General features: G+C 50.3%; 1 pseudogene; it reads right to left on the bottom strand.

Moving 5' to 3' along the window:
* The window catches only part of LOC141161425 (uncharacterized), a 39,579-nt pseudogene extending 17,705 nt beyond the window's left edge, over window positions 1-21,874 (bottom strand).
* Window positions 21,875-22,390: the final 516 nt, after the last annotated feature.

Below are 22,390 nucleotides of genomic sequence, written 5' to 3'. Positions count from 1 at the left end.
GCATGGCTGTGATTGGCTGCTGAAATGATGTCATGATGCACTATAAAAGCCACCGCCGCCATTTTGAGCTCACTCTGCTGTGAATTCAGTTAGGGATAGGACGCTGTTGTTCTGAGGGACAGTTTTAGCTACCTATTTGCTCTATACTGCTTTACCCAAGCTACTTTCTAAATCACTGTGCCTTGCAGTGCTAGTGCACAGTTCCCTGTGCTGTTCACCGCTATCTGCAAGGTCTGTGTGTGTGAGTGCAGCTCACCCTGTAGTGTGTGCTTCAGCCAAGTCTGGTTGTAGTGCACTCAGTGTGTGTCACTGCCTCATACATTGTCCTTTTTTGCCAATTCATAATTTTTCCTGATATCTCCTATTAGTGTGGTGGTTCCATCTGTATTCAGCTAAATTGGTTCCAAACACACTATATAGGAGTAGATAGAGACATTTTTTTCCGTCTTGCAGCACTAGTGCACAGTGCTCTGCATCTGTACTGTTCACCGCTGTCTGCAAGGTCTGGTGTGTGAGTGCAGCTCACCCTGTAGTGTGTGCTTCAACCCCGTCTGGTTGTAGTGCACTCAGTGTGTGTCACTGCCTCATACATTGTCCTTTATTGCCAATTCATAATTTTTCCTGATATCTCCTATTAGTGTGGTGGTTCCATCTGTATTCAGCTAAATTGGTTCCAAACACACTATATAGGAGTAGATAGAGAAATTTTTTTCCGTCTTGCAGCACTAGTGCACAGTGCTCTGCATCTGTACTGTTCACCGCTGTCTGCAAGGTCTGGTGTGTGAGTGCAGCTCACCCTGTAGTGTGTGCTTCAACCCCGTCTGGTTGTAGTGCACTCAGTGTGTGTCACTGCCTCATACATTGTCCTTTATTGCCAATTCATAATTTTTCCTGATATCTCCTATTAGTGTGGTGGTTCCATCTGTATTCAGCTAAATTGGTTCCAAACACACTATATAGGAGTAGATAGAGAATTTTTTTTCCGTCTTGCAGCACTAGTGCACAGTGCTCTGCATCTGTACTGTTCACCGCTGTCTGCAAGGTCTGGTGTGTGAGTGCAGCTCACCCTGTAGTGTGTGCTTCAACCCCGTCTGGTTGTAGTGCACTCAGTGTGTGTCACTGCCTCATACATTGTCCTTTATTGCCAATTCATAATTTTTCCTGATATCTCCTATTAGTGTGGTGGTTCCATCCATATTCAGCTAAATTGATTCCAAACACACTATATAGGAGTAGATAGAGGAGCCTTTCTGCAGCATTGGGCCCTGCAGCCCCAGCCAGATTAGTATTAGCCTATTTTTTGCAGCCTCATCTATTGCATTGTAGGTTACCTTCCTACATTGTAATAGCTACAAAAAGTTTGTGATACTATCGTTATTACATCTTTAGGCACATCCAGTGTCTTTTTGTGACAAAAAAAACCTAAATAAAGTTCACCAAACACTCCACTTTACAGTTGTGTAGGCCACATTAGCTCATATTAAAGTCTAGTCCACACTTTATAAAATTAGTGTTTCTTATACCTGTTAGCAGCTGTTCAGGAATAAGCACACTAAGCCCTTAGTACTTTTCTGCCTATCTTTATCAGTCTACCAAGATGAAGAAGGCAGGGAGTAAGGCATGTGGTCGTGGTCGTGGGCGTGGGCGTGGAGTTTCTGCAGGGAGAGGACGTGAGGATTCTGTGCCTGCAGGGAGAGGACGTGGGGATTCTGTGCCTGCTGCGGGCACCAGTGACTCAGCATCCCCCAGTTTTACCAGGGAACAGTCCTTTATGCGCAGCTTTGTAGGAGCTAGCCGTACCCCACTGCTGCGCGAGGACCAAATTGAAGCCGTTGTCGGATGGATGGCAGCTAACGCATCGACTTCAATTAGTTCCAGATCCTCTCAGGTCCTGAGCACTGAAGAGCACCCATCTGTCTCTTCACCACCTGCCAAATTGCCCAGGCAGTCAGAGAGCCCTGGACAGGAGCCATCTCTACTTCTGTTCTCTGAATCTCTTGGCTTGGAAAGAGGGGGCCAGCCAAGCAGAATTCGAGAATTTGAAGAAGAGGTAGTATGCAGTGATGCGCAACCGTTTTGTCTCTCTGAATCTGAAGAGGCGGGTGGGCCAGTGCCTATGGTCAGCAGCACACCTCAGTACGCATCTGATGGTGAGACTCAGGTGCCACTTTCTGGTGCGTACTGTGCTGTCGAGACTACCCAGGAGAAGCAGTTGTTTGAAGAGGGTGGTGTAGATGATGAGGTCCTTGACCCATCATGGCGTGAGGGACAGGAAGGTGGTGGGAGCAGCTCTGAGGAAGAGATTCCCCGAACGGCCCAAAAAGGAGGGAGAGGGAGGGGGCAGACTTGGTTGCCTGTAGCCTCCACTTCGGCACCCATTAGGAGCATGGCTCTTCCAAAATCCAAAGCGGGCGCTCCCAAGACTTGCAGTGCCTGGTCCTTTTTTGACACAGTTGCAGATGACATTTGCTTTGTCAAATGCAAGCTGTGTAATCAGAAGGTGAAAAGAGGGAAAAGTGTCAGCAACCTCAATACCACAAATATGTGGAAACATGTGCGGACCAAGCACGTGGTGGAGTTACACAAACACACTGAAGACCTAGGCCAACCTACAGCGCCACCTACCACCTCTTCAGCTCGTGTTGTAGCCTCTTCCTCCAGCTCACACACAGCTGGTTCGGCTTCCTCACAGGATCGCCATGGAAGAATCTCTGGCACTGTTGTACAGAGACACAGTGTAATTCCACCCACAGCACCACTTTCCCAGTCATCCTCACACTCCCAGGCCAGTCTACAGCCATCGTTAGCACAGGCATGGGAGAAAAGGCGCCCATACTCGGCAAACCACCCCCGAGCACAGGCTCTGAATGCTGGCATTGCTAAACTACTGGCCCTTGAAATGCTATCATTCAGGCTGGTGGAGACTGACACATTCCGTAACTTTATGGCATTGGCAGTCCCAAAATACAACGTGCCCAGCCGCTTTTATTTCAGCAGGCAAGCTGTCCCTGCCCTGCAACATCATGTGGAGGGAAAAATTAAACATGCGCTACAAAACGCCGTCAGTAGCAAGGTCCACCTGACCACTGATGCGTGGACCAGTAAGCATGGACAGGGACGATACCTTTCCCTCACTGCCCATTGGGTAAATGTTGTGGAGCCGGGTACAGATCTTGAGAGTGGCGCTGTACGTGTTCTGCCAACTCCAAGGATTGCAGGAATCCAGTCTGTACACATTGACTCCTCCTCATACTCCAGTTCCTCTGAATCAGCGCTGCAGGAGCCGTCACGGTCTACCTCCACATCGACCCGTGAACGGTTACCTGTTATGATGACCGATATGAGCACAGCCGTGGCCAAACGTCAACAGGCCGTATTAAAATTAATTTCTTTGGGGAATCGAAGCCACACAGCGCAGGAGCTCTGGAATGCCATCAAGCAGCAGAGTGACGTGTGGTTTGTGCCAGCGAATCTCCAGCCAGGCATGGTAGTGTGTGACAATGGCCGAAATCTGGTGGCAGCTCTGGGCCTAGGCAACCTCACTCACATCCCATGTCTGGCACATGTGCTCAACTTGGTCGTGCAGAGTTTTTTGAGGGACTATCCGGATCTTGATGCACTGCTTCACAAGGTCCGCATAGAGTGCGCTCACTTGCGGCGTTCCAGCAATGCAAGATCACGCATTGCAGCTCTGCAGCGCCGATTATGTCTTCCGGAACATCGCATCATATGTGACCTACCCACCAGGTGGAATTCAACGTTACATATGTTGGAGAGGTTGTGTGAGCAGCAGGCAGCAGTAATGGAGTACCAGCTGCAGCAGGCGCAAACAAGTCGCAGTGCGCGCCGTTCACACTTCACCACCACTGAGTGGGCCTCTATGAAGGACATTTGCCACGTTTTGCGTGCCTTCGATTATTCCACGCGGATGGCGAGTGCAGATGATGCACTAGTCAGCATGACTATCCCCCTTATCTGCCTGCTTGAAAAAACACTGCAAGCACTAAGGGACGAGGTTTTGGAAGAGGTGGAGGATGAGGAGTCACAAATGCCATCTGCTTCTCTACAGTCTGCGCAACGTGGTTCCTCACAAAGGCCTAGGCAGGGGACACTTTGTGAGGAGGATGAGGAGGAGTCAATGGATGAGGAAGACATCTGTCCAGAGGAGGGAGGTACACAATGCTCTAGTAGTCAGTATCTAGAGCGAGGGTGGGGTGATGCAGAGCAGGCAGAGATCACGCCTCAAGCAGGGGACAGCGTTTCTTGGCCAGTTGGCAGTCTGCAGCACATGGTTGATTTCATGCTGCAGTGCCTCAGAAACGACCGCCGCATCGCCCACATTCTCAACACGGCTGATTATTGGGTGTCCACCCTCCTAGATCCTCGCTACCGGGACAACTTACAAAGCCTCATAACACCATTGAACCGGGAGCGTAAAATGCGGGAGTACCAAGACGCACTGGTGCATTCCATCATGTTCTCCATTCCAACCGAGAGCAGTGCTGCTAGTGCTTTACAAAGCAGCTCAGTGCGTCGAGGCAGTGGAGGAAGCTCTGCACAAAGAGGGAGCAGAAGCAGCGCCTCAGCACAAGGCAAGACCAGTATGGCCGAAATGTGGCAAAGTTTTGTGTCCCCGCCGCCACAAATGTCTACACCATCACAGACAGCTCCAGTCAGCAGGAGGCAACGTTTCCGTCAGATGGTGACAGACTACATGTCTTGCCCTCTTAGTGTACTCCCAGACGGCTCTTCTCCCTTCAAGTTTTGGGTCTGTAAGCTGGATACATGGCCAGAGCTTAGTCAGTATGCACTGGAGGTGCTAGCTTGCCCTGCTGCTAGTGTATTATCGGAACGCGTCTTTAGTGCCGCAGGTGGTGTACTAACAGACCGTCGCATGCGACTATCCTCCGATAACGTTGACCGGCTTACTTTTCTCAAAATGAACAAGGCCTGGATCTCTCATGAATTTGCCAGTCCTCTTCCAGAATAAATAATTGGTTGGCAACAGTATCCAGGTCTCCTGTTCTGTTCATGTTTCTACCACCTGAACTGTAATCCCTGAGCTCCAACACCGCCAGTTGGCGCTCGGAAGTGCCGTCTGCACAGTCAACACTTGCTGCCGTGTTATTGGGGTTCAGTAACGTCAGCTGTTCTCCTGCTGTGCGGACGGCAATTTCTCCTGATTTGTCCACATCCACTGTACTACACATTTTAAAGTTGCTCCAATTACTCCTCTGGCTCCTCTGTTTTCATTCTTATCCCTGGGCTCCAGCACCGCCAGTTGGCGCTCGGAAGTGCCGTCTGCACAGTCAACACTTGCTGCCGTGTTATTGGGGTTCAGTAACGTCAGCTGTTCTCCTGCTGTGCGGACGGCAATTTCTCCTGCTTTGTCCACATCCACTGTACTACACATTTTAAAGTTGCTCGAATTACACCTCTGGCTCCTCTGTTTTCATTCTTATCCCTGGGCTCCAGCACCGCCAGTTGGCGCTCGGAAGTGCTGTCTGCACAGTCAACACTTGCTACCATGTTATTGGGGTTCAGTAACGTCAGCTGTTCCCCTGCTGTGCGGACGGCAATTTCTCCTGCTCTGTCCACATTCTCACTACTACAGATTTTAAAGTTGCTCCAATTACACCTCTGGCTCCTCTGTTTTCATTCTTATCCCTGGGCTCCAGCACCGCCAGTTGGCGCTCGGAAGTGCCGTCTGCACAGTCAACACTTGCTGCGGTGTTATTGGGGTTCGGTAACGTCAGCTGTTCCCCTGCTGTGTTCACGGCAATTTCTCCTGCTCTGTCCATATTCACTGTGCTACTTATTTAAAACTTGCTCCAATTACACCTCTGGCTCCTCCGTTTTTAGTATTTACCCTGGGCTCCAATACCGCTAGTTGCTGCTCAGAAGTGCCGTCTGCACAGTCAACGCTTGCTCCAGTGTTATTGGGATTCAGTAACGTCAGCTGATCCCCAGCTGTGTGTCCGGCAAATTCTCCTGCTTTGTCCACATCCACTGTAGTACGGATTTAAAACCTCCTCCAAATACACCTCTGGCTCTTCTGTTTTTAGTATTTACCCTGGGCTCCAGCACCGCCAGCTGGTTCTCGGCAGTTCCATTGGCTCTTGTACCTTCTGCTACCCATCCGGGTTCCAGTACCGTCAGCTGGTTCTCGGCAGTGTCTTTGGCACGGGTACTCCCTCCTGCCCAGCCTGGTTCCAGCACGCCAGCTGTTTCCGGGTAGTGTCAACGTCACTTTGCCTCCAATGCGTTGTCCTGTCGTGTTGCGGTCGGGTTAGCCGACTCTATGGTGCCTGCAGTTTAGGTGACTCCTATGTGGGCTGCGGGATCTGGCAATGAAGGCTGGTTCCATAGTGCCAATAGGACAAGCACCCTCTGTAGGACTGTGGGTTTTGGTAACTGCGGCCGGCTCGCGGCCTTGAACTTTTTTTTTACATGGGTACCTTCTGCTACCCATCCGGGTTCCAGTACCGTCAGCTGGTTCTCGGCAGTGCCTTTGGATTAGGTGCCTCCTTCTCGGTATCCAAGTTCCACCAACGTCTGCTGGTCCTTGGTAGTGCTTTCTGGCACAGGTACCTCCTGCTTAGTAACCGAGTTCCAGTAACATCAGCTGGTCCTCGGTAGTTCCATTGGCTCTTGTACCTTCTGCTACCCATCCGGGTTCCAGTACCGTCAGCTGGTCCTCGGTAGTTCCATTTGCTCTTGTATCTTCTGCTACCCATCCGGGTTCCAGTACCGTCAGCTGGTTCTCGGCAGTGCCTTTGGATTAGGTGCCTCCTTCTCGGTATCCAAGTTCCACCAACGTCTGCTGGTCCTTGGCAGTGCTTTCTGGCACAGGTACCTCCTGCTTAGTAACCGAGTTCCAGTAACATCAGCTGGTCCTCGGTAGTTCCATTGGCTCTTGTACCTTCTGCTACCCATCCGGGTTCCAGTACCGTCAGCTGGTCCTCGGTAGTTCCATTTGCTCTTGTATCTTCTGCTACCCATCCGGGTTCCAGTACCGTCAGCTGGTTCTCGGCAGTGTCTTTGGCACGGGTACTCCCTCCTGCCCAGCCTGGTTCCAGCACGCCAGCTGTTTCCGGGTAGTGTCAACGTCACTTTGCCTCCAATGCGTTGTCCTGTCGTGTTGCGGTCGGGTTAGCCGACTCTATGGTGCCTGCAGTTTAGGTGACTCCTATGTGGGCTGCGGGATCTGGCAATGAAGGCTGGTTCCATAGTGCCAATAGGACAAGCACCCTCTGTAGGACTGTGGGTTTTGGTAACTGCGGCCGGCTCGCGGCCTTGAACTTTTTTTTTACATGGGTACCTTCTGCTACCCATCCGGGTTCCAGTACCGTCAGCTGGTTCTCGGCAGTGCCTTTGGATTAGGTGCCTCCTTCTCGGTATCCAAGTTCCACCAACGTCTGCTGGTCCTTGGTAGTGCTTTCTGGCACAGGTACCTCCTGCTTAGTAACCGAGTTCCAGTAACATCAGCTGGTCCTCGGTAGTTCCATTGGCTCTTGTACCTTCTGCTACCCATCCGGGTTCCAGTACCGTCAGCTGGTCCTCGGTAGTTCCATTTGCTCTTGTATCTTCTGCTACCCATCCGGGTTCCAGTACCGTCAGCTGGTTCTCGGCAGTGCCTTTGGATTAGGTGCCTCCTTCTCGGTATCCAAGTTCCACCAACGTCTGCTGGTCCTTGGCAGTGCTTTCTGGCACAGGTACCTCCTGCTTAGTAACCGAGTTCCAGTAACATCAGCTGGTCCTCGGTAGTTCCATTGGCTCTTGTACCTTCTGCTACCCATCCGGGTTCCAGTACCGTCAGCTGGTCCTCGGTAGTTCCATTTGCTCTTGTATCTTCTGCTACCCATCCGGGTTCCAGTACCGTCAGCTGGTTCTCGGCAGTGTCTTTGGCACGGGTACTCCCTCCTGCCCAGCCTGGTTCCAGCACGCCAGCTGTTTCCGGGTAGTGTCAACGTCACTTTGCCTCCAATGCGTTGTCCTGTCGTGTTGCGGTCGGGTTAGCCGACTCTATGGTGCCTGCAGTTTAGGTGACTCCTATGTGGGCTGCGGGATCTGGCAATGAAGGCTGGTTCCATAGTGCCAATAGGACAAGCACCCTCTGTAGGACTGTGGGTTTTGGTAACTGCGGCCGGCTCGCGGCCTTGAACTTTTTTTTTACATGGGTACCTTCTGCTACCCATCCGGGTTCCAGTACCGTCAGCTGGTTCTCGGCAGTGCCTTTGGATTAGGTGCCTCCTTCTCGGTATCCAAGTTCCACCAACGTCTGCTGGTCCTTGGTAGTGCTTTCTGGCACAGGTACCTCCTGCTTAGTAACCGAGTTCCAGTAACATCAGCTGGTCCTCGGTAGTTCCATTGGCTCTTGTACCTTCTGCTACCCATCCGGGTTCCAGTAACATCAGCTGGTCCTCGGTAGTTCCATTGGCTCTTGTACCTTCTGCTACCCATCCGGGTTCCAGTACCGTCAGCTGGTTCTCGGCAGTGCCTTTGGATTAGGTGCCTCCTTCTCGGTATCCAAGTTCCACCAACGTCTGCTGGTCCTTGGTAGTGCTTTCTGGCACAGGTACCTCCTGCTTAGTAACCGAGTTCCAGTAACATCAGCTGGTCCTCGGTAGTTCCATTGGCTCTTGTACCTTCTGCTATCCATCCGGGTTCCAGTACCGTCAGCTGGTCCTCGGTAGTTCCTCAGCTTTCTTGTACCTTCTGCTACATTTCCAAGTTCAAGCTTTTTGAAATGGTTCTTGGTAATCACTCTGGATCTCCCTGACGAGGACCCTGAAGACGAGGACCCTGAAGACCAACCCTAAGAAGACGAGGACCCCGAAGACAATGACCCTGAAGACGAGGACCCTGAAGACCACCCCGAAGAAGACGAGGACCCTGAAGACCACCCCGAAGAAGACGAGGACCCTGAAGACCACCCCGAAGAAGACGAGGACCCCGAAGACGAGGACCCAGAAGACCAACCCGAAGAAGACGAGGACCCCGAAGACGAGGACCCCCGAAGACGACGACCCTGAAGACCACCCCGAAGAAGACCAAGAAGATGACCCTGAAGAAGTTGACCAAGAAGACAAAGAAGAGAAGACAAGCACCAAGATACAGAAAAACAAGAGACAGAAAACCAAGAAGCAGAAATACAAGAAGCTGCAGAACAAAAAGCGGAAGAACATTAAGCATAAGACTAAAAATCAGAGCAAAAGATAATATCTAAATTATAAGCAGAAGATGACTAAGCAGTGTATGGGGGTGAGTCCGTTCCTCCTCGTGGTGCCCCTGGAAAAGACCTGCTGCTGCAGGCCAAACTGAACGCGGACAAATCCTGTTGTAAATCTTTTGTGACGGGCAGAACGAAAGGTGTAATGTCCAACCTTTTATAGATAACAACTACAGGAATGCCTGTCACAAATAAGAATATGATGAAGAAGAAGAATATGAAGAAGATGAAGAAGTAGAATATGAAGAATGTAAAAAAAAGAATAATACGAAGAAGGTGAAGAAGAAGAAGGTGAAGAAGAAGTGGATGAAAAAGATGCTGAGGATGATGAAGGAGAAAGTGTGGGAGAAGTAAAAAAGAAGGTGAAGAGCATGGAAGTAGTGAAACATAAATATCTGACAAAATATAAAAATACTTAACATAGTTAATATTTCCGTAACTCAGAACATAATAAAAAAATATTAATTCCTGCTATTCCATTTGACTGGGCTAAACCTCTATGCCTTTATTGTCTCCCCCACCTCCCCCAATACATTCTACATTATTCTTAGTTGTTTTCCTTCATGTAGAAATAACCTACAAGGAAAGAAAGGGTTTATTTTAATTCCGATATTTATGTCCCATTGACTTGCATTGGTTTCCGGTATCGGAATCGGCGATATCCGATACTTTTTCGGTATCGGTCCGATCCAATCCGATCCGATATTTCCCGATATCGGAAGGTATCGCTCAACACTACTCCTCAACCATTTCCTCCCTGTTTATAAGGATTAGATCCAAAGTAGCAGATCCCCTTGTTTTCTCCCCTACCTTTTGGAAGATAAAGTTGTCAGCAAGAGAGGATAAGAATTTGCTTGACCTGTTAGTTTTACTTGAGAGAGATTCCCAACAAATGTCTGGATAGTTTAAATCTCCCATGACCACTACGTCATATTTTTTGGAGAACTTGGTCATTTGATACATAAAGAGTTCATCCATATCTTCAGCTTGCCCAGGTGGCCTGTAGTAAATGCCTACAATGGTGTCCTTTCCGTTGTTCTCTCCTTGTATTCTTACCCAAACAGTTTCCACAGAACTCCCAGTCTCTGAAGCTTCAATCTCTGTGCAGATATACGCTTTTCTAACATACAATGCAACACCTCCTCCTCGTTTATCAAGTCTGTTTCTTGCAAATAAGTTGTATCCTTTTAGCCTTTTCATGTGTATCGTCCCACCAAGTTTCAGTGATTCCAATGACATCATATTCCTTTTCCTGCATTAGTAGTTCCAATTCTCCTTGTTTGTTGCCCATGCTTTGTGCATTTGTATAAAAACATTTTAGTTTGTGATTGGTTTCTCTTCCTCCCATATTTTTATTATTTAAATTGTTTTGTCTTTGTTCTTCCTTTCCACTTCCAGTAGCAGAGATCTCAATAGTATTTGTCAGCTGTATGGCTTTTTCTGGCCTTTTGTTTCCCTTCCCACATTGTTCTAGTTTAAAGCTCTCCTGATGAGTGTAGCAAGGCGACTTCCAAATACATGTTTTTCAGTCTTCGTAAGGTGCACCCCATCTCTAGCAAGTAGTCCATCGTATAGGTAATTCATTCCGTGATCCAGAAATCCAAATCCTTGTTGACGGCACCATCGACGTAGCCAGTTGTTCACCTGTAGAATCTTATTCCACCTCATTGTTCCATGGCCATCCACTGGGAGGATGGATGAGAAGACCACCTGCGCTCCCAATTCTTTCACTTTCTTGCCTAAGTCTTCAAAGTCACTGCAGATGGTTTCCAGGTCCTTTCTTGCGGTGTCATTTGTCCCCACATGTATTAGCAGGAATGGGTAGTGATCTGTAGGTCTGAAGAGTCTTGATATCCTGTCAGACACATCTTTAATTTTTGCTCCTGGAAGACAGCACATTTCTCTTGAGGTTATGTCTGGTCTGCAGATAGCGGCCTCTGTTCCTCTTAACAGGGAATCCCCCATGACCACCACTCTCCGTTTTTTCTTCACAACATTCTTCTTTCTCCATCCAGGAGGATTCTGAGGGCTTACAAGGTTATTCATTGCTGGCAAAGTCTTATTTTGCTGTATTTCTTCCTGGTTCTCCTGCGTGAGAGCCTGGTACTGGTTCCTGAGCAGTATGGGTGCTGACTGCCGCTCGATCCTCCTGCTTCTGTGGGTCACATGCTTCCATTCCTCTGTTTCGTCAGGTGCAGTTCGAATTTCTTCTCTTTCTGAATCATGAAGAGATAATTCTGCTCTGTCTAAGAACTCTTCACCTTCCTTAATGATTTTCAAGGTAGTTAACCTCTCTTCTAGATTTCGCAACTTTTCCTCCAACAGGGACACAAACTTGCATTTCTGGCATGTGAAGTTTGGCTTTTCCACTGGCAAGTCTGTGAACATGTAGCAGGATATGCAGCTCACCAAATGGCTCCTGGACTCTTCCATGTTCTTATTGTTAATGTTCTGAAAACAGTGAAAAAAGCTTAAAAAAAAGCTTCAAAATGCGCGCGCCGGAAGGCGCGCGGTTTACCGATGTCCTCTTTTCAGCTCCAACAGCCAAAATCCAGTGTTCTTTGAGCTCGCGGAGACTCTTCACTTACCCCAAAATGCAGTGGGAATATGCAAATTATCTCCTCAGGACTCCTCCCCTGGTTTACCGATGTCCTCTTTCGACATATCCAAGCCCTTTCCACTTCCTGCTGACTCCAACTCAAAAGCATCTCCCGCATCCACGCATTCCTCAGCATAGACTCTGCAAATACACTAGTGCATGCCCTCATCATCTCCCGCCTCGACTACTGCAACCTCCTGCTCTGTGGCCTCTCTTCCAACATTCTCGTGCCCCTCCAATCTATCGTAAACTCTGCTGCCCGACTAATCCACCTGTCTCCCCCCGCTATTCCCCAGCCTCTCCCCTCTGTCAATCCCTTCACTGGCTCCCCATTGCCCAGAGACTCCAGTTCAAAACTCTAACCCTGGCATGCAAAGCAATCCACAACCTGTCTCCTCCATACAAATGTGACCTAGTTTTCCGGTACTTACCTGCACGCAACGAGATCCTATCAAGATCTCCTTCTCTACTCCCCTCTTATCTCCTCTTCCCACAATCGCATACAAGATTTCTCCAATATATCACCCCTACTCTGGAACTCTCTACCCCAACATATCAGACTCTCGCCTACCACGGAAACCTTCAAAAGAAACCTGAAGACTTACCTCTTCCGACAAGCCTATAACCTGCAGTAACCACTGCTCAACGACATTGCTGCACGACCAGCTCTACCCTCACCTACTGTATCCTCACCCATCCCCTGTAGACTGTGAGCCCTCGCGGGCAGGGTCCTCTCTCCTCCTGTACCAGTCGCTGACTCGTTTTGTTAAGATTATGTAAATGCTTTTGTTATGTATATCCCTATCACATGTAAAGCGCCATGAAATAAATGGCGCTATAATAATAATAACATGTGAACATAGTTTAACGCTGCATAACTTCAATACTGTGGGGCTCAACGGTCACATTAACTTTTGGTGACGGAATAATAAATTATCTATTTGAAATAAAATTAGATAAATTTTATTTTATGACACTTCTTTCTATTCTTTCTCCATTGCTATTATTTCTTGGTCATATGCCCCATGATTGTTCCATCAGAGTGTCCCTCCTTTGATTTTTGTCATCAATGTGTTCACATTAAAGGGGGTTTTCCCACGAACAAAGTACATTTTAATTAATAGATCTTGGAATAATAATAATTTCCATAATTGGATGTGTTAAAATTTTTTTCCTGTGCTGAGATAATCTCATAAATGTGCCCCTACTGTGTACTGTGTAATGTGTCTGACCGTACAGGAACATGGTCTGATCATACCACATCTCCTGGGCAGGGGGGAAAGGAAAAGAGTATACAGACATTACAGGATGGGAGCAGAGCTGATTCTTTTTGTGAGTAAAACATTTCACTGCCTGTTTTTAAGCAATGTTTTACTTCAAAGAAAGAATCAGCTGTGATCCCCTGCTGTCCTGTCTGCATACTCTTTTTCTTCCTCCCCTGCCCAGGAGATGTGGTATGATGAGACCATGTCCCTGTACGGTCAAACACGGCCATTACACAGTACACGGCAGGGGCACATTTATAAGATTATCTCAGCACAGGAACATTTTATTTAAACACATTCAATTGTGGAAATTATTATTATTACAAGATCTATTGATTAAAGTGTTGATTCAAATTACCGTATTTTTTGGACTATAAAGCGCATCGGACCATAAGACGCACCTAGGTTTTAGAGGAGGAAAATAGAAAAAAAATGTAAGCAACAAATGTGGTCACGATGCACTGTTAAGGGGGAGGGGGTCTGCAGCTGACACTGGTATAGGGGTAATGTCCCCCAATTCTGTTAATATCCCCCATTTTGGTATATATACCCCCTTCCTATTATACGTGGCCCCAATCCCCATCCTGGTATGCATGGCACTCCTCCATCATGATATGCATGGCACCCCTCCATTCTGGTATGCATGGCACCCCTCATCGTTATCCTAGTATGCATGGCACAGCAATCTCCATCCTGGTAAGCATGGCACATCTAATCCTTATCCTGGTATGCAAGGCACCCCTCATCCTTATCCTGGTAAGCATGGCACCCCTCATCCTTATCCTGGTAAGCATGGCACCCCTCATCCTTATCCTGGTATGCATGGCACCCCTCATCCTTATCCTCGTATGCATGGCACCCCTCATCCCCAATCCTGGTATGCATGGCACCCCTCATCCCTATCCTGGTATGCATGGCACAGCAAACCCCATCCTGGTATGCATGGCCCCCCTCATCCCTATCCTGGTATGCATAGCACAGCAATCCCCATCCTGGTATGCATGGCACCCCTCATCTCTATCCTGGTATGCATGGCATCCCTCATCCTTATCCTGGTATGCATGGCCCTCTAATCCTTATCCTGGTATGCATGGCCCTCTCATCCTTATCCTGGTATGCATGGCCCTCTCATCCTTATCCTGGTATGCATGGCATCCTCATCCTTATCCTGGTATGCATGGCCCCCTCATCCTTATCCTGGTATGCATGACCCCCCTAATCCCCATCACGCTGCCCATAAAAAAAAATAAACACTCCTACTCACCTTCCTTCTCTCTCCTTCAGCGCTGCATCCTGTCTGCTCGCACTGATCTCGCCATGTGAGCCGAGCATAGCGTCACTGCCATGGGCGTGGAGAGGGGTGAATATTTATGCCCTTTAATAGCGGGCACACGCGATCGCCCGACAGCAGCAGGAGCCGCAGCGCGGCTACACTGTGTGTCGGCTGTTAAGGAGAATGAATATTCAGTGCTACCCATGGGCTGGAAGCAATGTAAAATGTGAAAATATCACATAGTCATGATGGAGAGAAATCAATTACAGAAAAGTAGATCTTTATATCATTTAATGTACCATTACTGAGATCTGATTGAAAATACACAATGGAGGCTACAACTCCCATTATCCTACACAGTCCTGGCGTTCTTTCTGATCAATATTAACATAGAGAAACTGATCACACATCACCTGAGTCCTCTATAGATGCTGTAGACATCAGGGAGATTACATATACTGTCGCTAATATATGTCACCACTTTCTGATTGGTGCGGACCCCACAGCCCCTGAGAATGAAGGGGACACAGAGCTGATTTATTGCTGCGTCCCCTCCCTGTTACCCCGCACAGCGGCGCTCCGGACCCCCTGATGTGCCCCCCATCCACTGCGGCCGTACTGCAGCTCCTGCATCGGGGGAGTCAGAGAATGATGACATATCCCAGCTATATACCAGCACTTTATCACATAGGATTAACCCTTTACTAAACAACAATTATGAGTTTCAGGACAATTCACCCATTAATATTTCATCTCAATTATTGAGTCTTCTTCTGATCTACAAAGAACACAAAAAGACCCAGAAGAAAAACATCCCTCATAAAAATCACCATATACATTGTATTATTAGAGGGTCCTGCTGATAACTCACTATATACAGATGTGTCCATGAGACAAGAAATAATGTAATTATAATGTGATGTGGACGACATCGGCCTCAGCTTCTTATTGTAACAGAGGCTCCATCATCCACATAGAGGATAACATGTAGGGGTTCAGTGAAGGAGGCGGTGAAGGTGTGTAAGTGTCTGATGGGGTCACACAGCTCATAGAAGGACAGACGCCCGGCCTCATAGTCTAAGAAGACTCCAAGTGTCGGACATGTTGGCTTTGCACTGAGGGTTGAAATGAATGAGTTGTGAAATAATTCATATACACCTTCGTACATGGACAGACACCAAGATTTAGCATTAAGTCCAATATCAGACTGTAGTCCTTTCTTTTCTATACTGGGATAGGACATTCCAATGGCACACATACCTATTTGGTCCCACTCTACCTCCCAATAATGTTGTCCACAAGAGAGGCCACATCTGCTTAACACCTCGGAGTAAGTCTGAAATCTGCTTGGTGATTTTCATCTATTGTGTTCCTTTTCTGATCTTTTTGCTGTTTTCAGATCTTCTGATATCTTCACCCATCTATGAGCAGTGTCCACATCCAGCAATATGTCAGAAACATGGACCCCTGATGTTACATTGGTGACAATATCCCTCATAGATCGGTGTAAGGTCAGTGAGATGAGAACCTCATCCAGATCCTCCTCAGAACTGACCTCTCCACCATCTCCCCCTGTGTCCTCATCACCTCCATGACTACACACTGTAATGTCACTTTCTTGTAAGAGTCTTATTGGGTCGGTGACACCAGACATCTCCTCCATGTGACGTATTTTCCTGGACAGCTCGTCCTCCTGTATTTCCAGCTTCTGAATTAGATGAGATATCTGGGACACAATCTTCTCCTCCTGCCTGGAGACCTCGCTCAGCGCTTTATTTTCTGCAATTTCCAGTTGCTTCTTAATGTCCATAAATCTCTTACCGATATTCTTCTTCTTTTCTGAGGCTTTCTCCTGGATCTTCCTCTTATGATCCTGTAGATTCTGGACTCTTGTCTGAATTTCTGCTTTTTGGGGATATAGTTCATTGTGATAGTGTAGCACCCTGAGGATTCGGCTGCTACAGGGGTATTGCACCTCAACCCAGAGGTGTGATATTCCACTCCCGGGTAAGGATGGAGTGTGGAACTGAGCTCGGTAGGCTGCATGCACTACATACATCCCATTTCCGAGGAGCAGGCCGACGGTACTCCCACTTAGAAATGTGCAGGTACGACCGAGTCTGTTCCTGGCTGGAGTGGGAGGGGGGTGATACATCCCAAGTAGTGTAGGGGCAGATAGGGGGAGCAGCCTGGGTAAAGATAGGAGCTCATTGGGTGCTGGTCACCTGAGCTCACACATAGAGGGTGTATATAAGGTGGGCACCATCAAAGAACAGAGTCAGTCAGTCTTTGCAGGCAGGTCAGTCTGTCAGCCTTTGCAGAGGAGTAAGAAGCAGAGGAGCAGAGCAGCCCCAGAGAGAGAGAGAGGAGAAAGAAAGAGAGACCCAGAGGGGGAAACAGAAGAGGACTCTAAGACCCCAAATCTAATCCACGGGTGAAGAGCCGGCATCAGGGTACCGGAACCCAAGCTGGTGGGGGCAAAAACACACCCCAGCCAGAGACCGGAGGCCGTGGGCAGCGTCTGCCACGGCCACCCACCACATCCACCACGAAGGCATACCACGTGGAGGGTCAGGGAACCCAAGGCCAAGGGTCTCCCAACAGAAGGCCCGAGGGAGCTGGACCTGGGTGGATCAATAGTGGGGACGGCCAGAGAAAGGACAGAAGGAGAGCTCAGGGTCACGCTCCGGACTTGCTTGGGGGTTGGCTGGATCCAGGACCTGGTGGATGCAGCACGGCTCGGGAGGTCACTTGAAGCTGGAGTGACCGGAACATCAGCAGTGAGTAAATACCCTAAACTGCATAACCCGACTCAGTCTTCCTTTAACATCTATGCTGCACCACCACAACCCCCATCCTCTGCACCTGACCCCCTGAGGCTATACCCCACCCGTTGGGGGTTATACCATCACAAGCTGCACCTACACCATCAGCCTCAGCGGACCCTGCTGCAGCGGCGGCCATAGTGACCGCAATACAACGGGTGGCGTAGTCGACATTAAAAACTTATTAACATCTGTAGGACTGCCACATACAACTGAGTTTGACACCCTGGGCACGGACCGGGTCACAGCCACTCGGAAGACTACAACTCCCATCTGATCCGGCTCCGGATATTCCCCCTAAAGAATATGGCCCAGGGGGCGCGTCAACTTTGGCGTAGTCGGCAGGATTACGTGCCCACAACAACCGGGTACTGCGTGCCTGAAGAAAAGAATGAGTTTACCTCAAAAAGAAGTCTCCCGCCGGTTCCGGAGGGTCCCCGCCATCGGACTCCGTCACAGATCGATTCCCGCCGGTTGTCCGCCATTAACAGCGTTTTCCCGCCATCTGCAGAGTTTCCCGCCACTGGGAAGCGATTCCCGCCATTTCCAAAGGTTTCCCGCCTTGGAAGAGCGGACGCCATTATGGGCGTGCCAGAGGGTGGTGAGAGGCCACCTCCCATCGTCGGCCAGGACCGAAAATGGCGCCAAAAGTGGAAACCGCCCCCACCAACAGAGACTGTGATGCTAGAGGTGTCTGTCAGCGTGAAAGAACAGCCCCTGGAGCTGACAGTCACCAAGTGGCCCCGGGACCGCCCTCGAGAGGGGAGGAGACGAAAGGAGAGAACAAAGATGGGTGCCGCCTGGAGCAGTCTGGAGCGAGCGCACCCGGAGGCAAGAAGCCTGGAGAAGAATATCGGAGGAGCTTACCCGGAGATGGCGAGAAAGCAGAGCAGCACCGGCCCGTTGGCCAGGAGCCTGCTAGAAACAGAGGAGGGAGAGCAGAGCAGCACCGGCCCGCTGGCCAGGAGCCTGCTGGAGACGACTGTAGGAGAGCAGAGCAGCACCGACCCGTTGGTCAGGAGCCTGCTGGAAACAACGACCCCACTAGGACTAGTGGAGGTCCTAGCACAGCTCCCCCGAGACCGGGAGTGTGCACAGACCGCTCTGGAGGGCCTCGCAAGGAGGATGGCCCGGGTGCAGCGAGAGACGTTGGCGGAGTGGAGCCGTGAGATGGCCCAGCAGACCGAGACCTGTCAGCGGAGCACGCCACCCGAGACGAGGAGACAGACCGCCTCTGAGGATGGCGCGGGAGGACTGAAGGCCGGAGACGGCGCCGAGAAGGGAGCCGAACGAGTGGAGGCAGGTAAAGGGGACGTCTATACCCTAGACCGGGAAACCGCGTACCTGCCCCAGCTCCCCGTCGCAGAGCCCGAAGTCTATCCTGCCGTGCCCGTCGCTGCAACGTCACCGCCGCAGACTAGGCCGCAAACGGGAGCCGCGACCCCTGTGACGTCACACGCCTCGACCCCGAGCGTGACCAAGCAGGAAGTACCACCAGCCTGGTCGCAAGGCCTAGTACCCCCGGGCGCCGCAATACCAACAGCGCCCCCTACCTCCGCGGAGCCCCCGGCATGGTCGCAGGGCCAAGTAGCCCAGGGCGCCGCCGTCCTTACGGTGCCCTTCACCTTCCAGATACCCCAGGCCTGGCCGCAAGGCCCGGGCAACCCGGGCGCTAACACCACCGCGCCCATAAGACCAAGAGTGCCGCATCTGGGAGAGGACCTGTACGCCCAGCATACGTGCCCGGATGGGCAGCCATTTATATGGCCACCGGAGTTCCACCATCCCCGACTCCGGAGAGAGAGACCCCTGGATGAACCCCTGATCCCGGCTCCAAAGCCCGTAAAGAGGATCTCGCCCCCGCTAGCGGAAGCACAGTTTGAGTGGGACCCCACCGGAGAAGATCTTATGGGATTCACTCAAGAGACTCGGGCAGCTGCAGCGGAGCGTGCTGAGTGCTGCCGCCAACAGCTCGAGGACTTCGAGAGGGAGCGGAGAGAGAGGCGGGTCCGGGAACAGCTAGCTCAAGTAAAGAGCGCGGAGCAGAAGAGCAGGGCCAGGAGAGACCCCCGTGCAGCGCATAGTCCCCGCACCACCGGGACTGTGATAAAGTTTAACCTGCAGCATGGGTGGGGCTTCATCCGAGACCACCACACCCTAGGCGACGTCTTCGTAACCAGAAGAGACGTTGAGTCCCACCTACCGGAGGGACACAGAGGTCGTGACCTTTACATCGGGGACGAGGTCACCTTCACCCGGCACAAGTGTGCCAAAGGTCCCTACGCCCTCCATGTGCATCGCCTGACGGAGGAAGAGCTGCGGTGTGAGGAGGAAGAGCAAGAGGACCCGGACGGGTCTGAAACTAGAGCCAAAGGTAACCATAAAGCAAGAGCAGGAGGACGCCGTCGCTAAGGACAGCGAAGCAGAAGCTGTATATAGTTGCCCGTCGGGGCACAGTAAACTGAAACTGAAACTGAAACTGTTGTTGCTAATATAGTCCCCGTTGGGACCAGCATGTGTGAACTGTTTACCCGTTTTTCCCATAATCCCACTGACCGAGGACTGAGAGCGGTCATTCCTCCCCAATACCTGGCCGAGGACTGAGAGCGGCCATAATCCCTGTATATAGTTGCGCGTCCTAAAGCGCCCCCTACCGGTTTTATAGGAAAACCAGTTTTCCAGAGAGACTGTCGCACTTTACCCGGTCACACGTTGCACAGTGACCGGAGGAGGAGCCAGAGGCGACGAGAATGTTTTATATATATATAATGTTTTTATATGTTTTATATGTTTATGCAAAAATTTGTATGTTTTGGTGTTATTTATGTCTTACAGCCCGAGGACGTGCTGTGATTTACCAGGGGGGAATGTAGCACCCTGAGGATTCGGCTGCTACAGGGGTATTGCACCTCAACCCAGAGGTGTGATATTCCACTCCCGGGTAAGGATGGAGTGTGGAACTGAGCTCGGTAGGCTGCATGCACTACATACATCCCATTTCCGAGGAGCAGGCCGACGGTACTCCCACTTAGAAATGTGCAGGTACGACCGAGTCTGTTCCTGGCTGGAGTGGGAGGGGGGTGGTACATCCCAAGTAGTGTAGGGGCAGATAGGGGGAGCAGCCTGGGTAAAGATAGGAGCTCATTGGGTGCTGGTCACCTGAGCTCACACATAGAGGGTGTATATAAGGTGGGCACCATCAAAGAACAGAGTCAGTCAGTCTTTGCAGGCAGGTCAGTCTGTCAGCCTTTGCAGAGGAGTAAGAAGCAGAGGAGCAGAGCAGCCCCAGAGAGAGAGAGAGGAGAAAGAAAGAGAGACCCAGAGGGGGAAACAGAAGAGGACTCTAAGACCCCAAATCTAATCCACGGGTGAAGAGCCGGCATCAGGGTACCGGAACCCAAGCTGGTGGGGGCAAAAACACACCCCAGCCAGAGACCGGAGGCCGTGGGCAGCGTCTGCCACGGCCACCCACCACATCCACCACGAAGGCATACCACGTGGAGGGTCAGGGAACCCAAGGCCAAGGGTCTCCCAACAGAAGGCCCGAGGGAGCTGGACCTGGGTGGATCAATAGTGGGGACGGCCAGAGAAAGGACAGAAGGAGAGCTCAGGGTCACGCTCCGGACTTGCTTGGGGGTTGGCTGGATCCAGGACCTGGTGGATGCAGCACGGCTCGGGAGGTCACTTGAAGCTGGAGTGACCGGAACATCAGCAGTGAGTAAATACCCTAAACTGCATAACCCGACTCAGTCTTCCTTTAACATCTATGCTGCACCACCACAACCCCCATCCTCTGCACCTGACCCCCTGAGGCTATACCCCACCCGTTGGGGGTTATACCATCACAAGCTGCACCTACACCATCAGCCTCAGCGGACCCTGCTGCAGCGGCGGCCATAGTGACCGCAATACAACGGGTGGCGTAGTCGACATTAAGAACTTATTAACATCTGTAGGACTGCCACATACAACTGAGTTTGACACCCTGGGCACGGACCGGGTCACAGCCACTCGGAAGACTACAACTCCCATCTGATCCGGCTCCGGATATTCCCCCTAAAGAATATGGCCCAGGGGGCGCGTCAATAGTCCATCAGTTTCTTTTTCTTCTTCTCAGAAGCCTCATCTAGAAGCTCCACCTGGTGTCCTCGGTGTTCACCAACCAGACAACAAGACGCACACAGACAAGCCGCGTCCTGCGGGCAGTAATACTCCAGAACCTTCTTGTGGAGGGAACATTTTTTGTTCCCAAATAAAGTGGTGGGTTCTGTTAATATATGATCTAATGTCTTATTGTGGGCTGTCAGGTGGTCATCACATAGAGAGGTCTCACAATGTAGACAGGATTTCACAGCCGGTACAGGAGCCTTTGTACAGTAAGTACAGAAGATTCTGGTCTTCTCCATATCAGGCTGAGTAGATGAGAAACACTCCACTATGTTCCTCAGCTTCCGGTTCTTCTCCAGGGCCGGACGCTCCGGATATTCTGCTCTGCAGTCAGGACAGGAATACCCTCCAGCCGCCTCCTGGGCATCCAGCACACTCACAATACACGAGCGGCAGAAGTTGTGTCCACATCTCAGGGATACGGGATCTGTATAGAGGCTCAGGCAGATGGAGCAGTTCAGCTCGTCCCTCAGCTCAGCAGACGCCATTGTAGCGGGAAAGAGCAGGAACCGAAAGTGAAAAGTTCCCTTATAAGAAGGGCGGAGCTTTTTGGAAAATAATTAACCCCCACGCCTCCATGGTTGTGCTCACTTCTGACTAACACTTTGGGAGAAAGCACTTACTGATCAGCCATGAGGATCTGGTGTAGGATTAGGAGTTGTAGTGACTCCACCTGGTCATATTATAAAGAGGACCCTCAACCAGGACCTGATAGGAGACGTAAGCAGAGAACCCATGAAAGTTTAGCGCATAGAAACAGGAGACACTTTCAAATATTGAGTGGGGCAAAGCAAAATTCATCTCCACCTCTTCCTATCAGGCTGATATAAACAATCAGAGCCCGGCAGACGAGCGCTGTATTTGGTTGATGATGGACTCATTCTTAAGCGTCATTCATACGTCACTGATATTTATCGGACGTGAAAACATGGACCGTTGTTCATAGTATTTTCTATCCAATTTTCATCAGTGTTCGGTCAGTGTCAGTTTTACCATCAGGTTTCAGAAGTGATTTTCATATATGAAAAA

The sequence above is a fragment of the Phyllobates terribilis genome, unplaced genomic scaffold (genome assembly GCF_046119375.1).
Source record: "Phyllobates terribilis strain yellow unplaced genomic scaffold, ASM4611937v1 Scaffold_9__5_contigs__length_417890890, whole genome shotgun sequence".
NCBI classification, from domain to species: domain Eukaryota; kingdom Metazoa; phylum Chordata; class Amphibia; order Anura; family Dendrobatidae; genus Phyllobates; species Phyllobates terribilis.
Note: the sequence above shows the minus strand (reverse complement) of the source record. Positions and strands in the feature narration are given on the sequence as shown.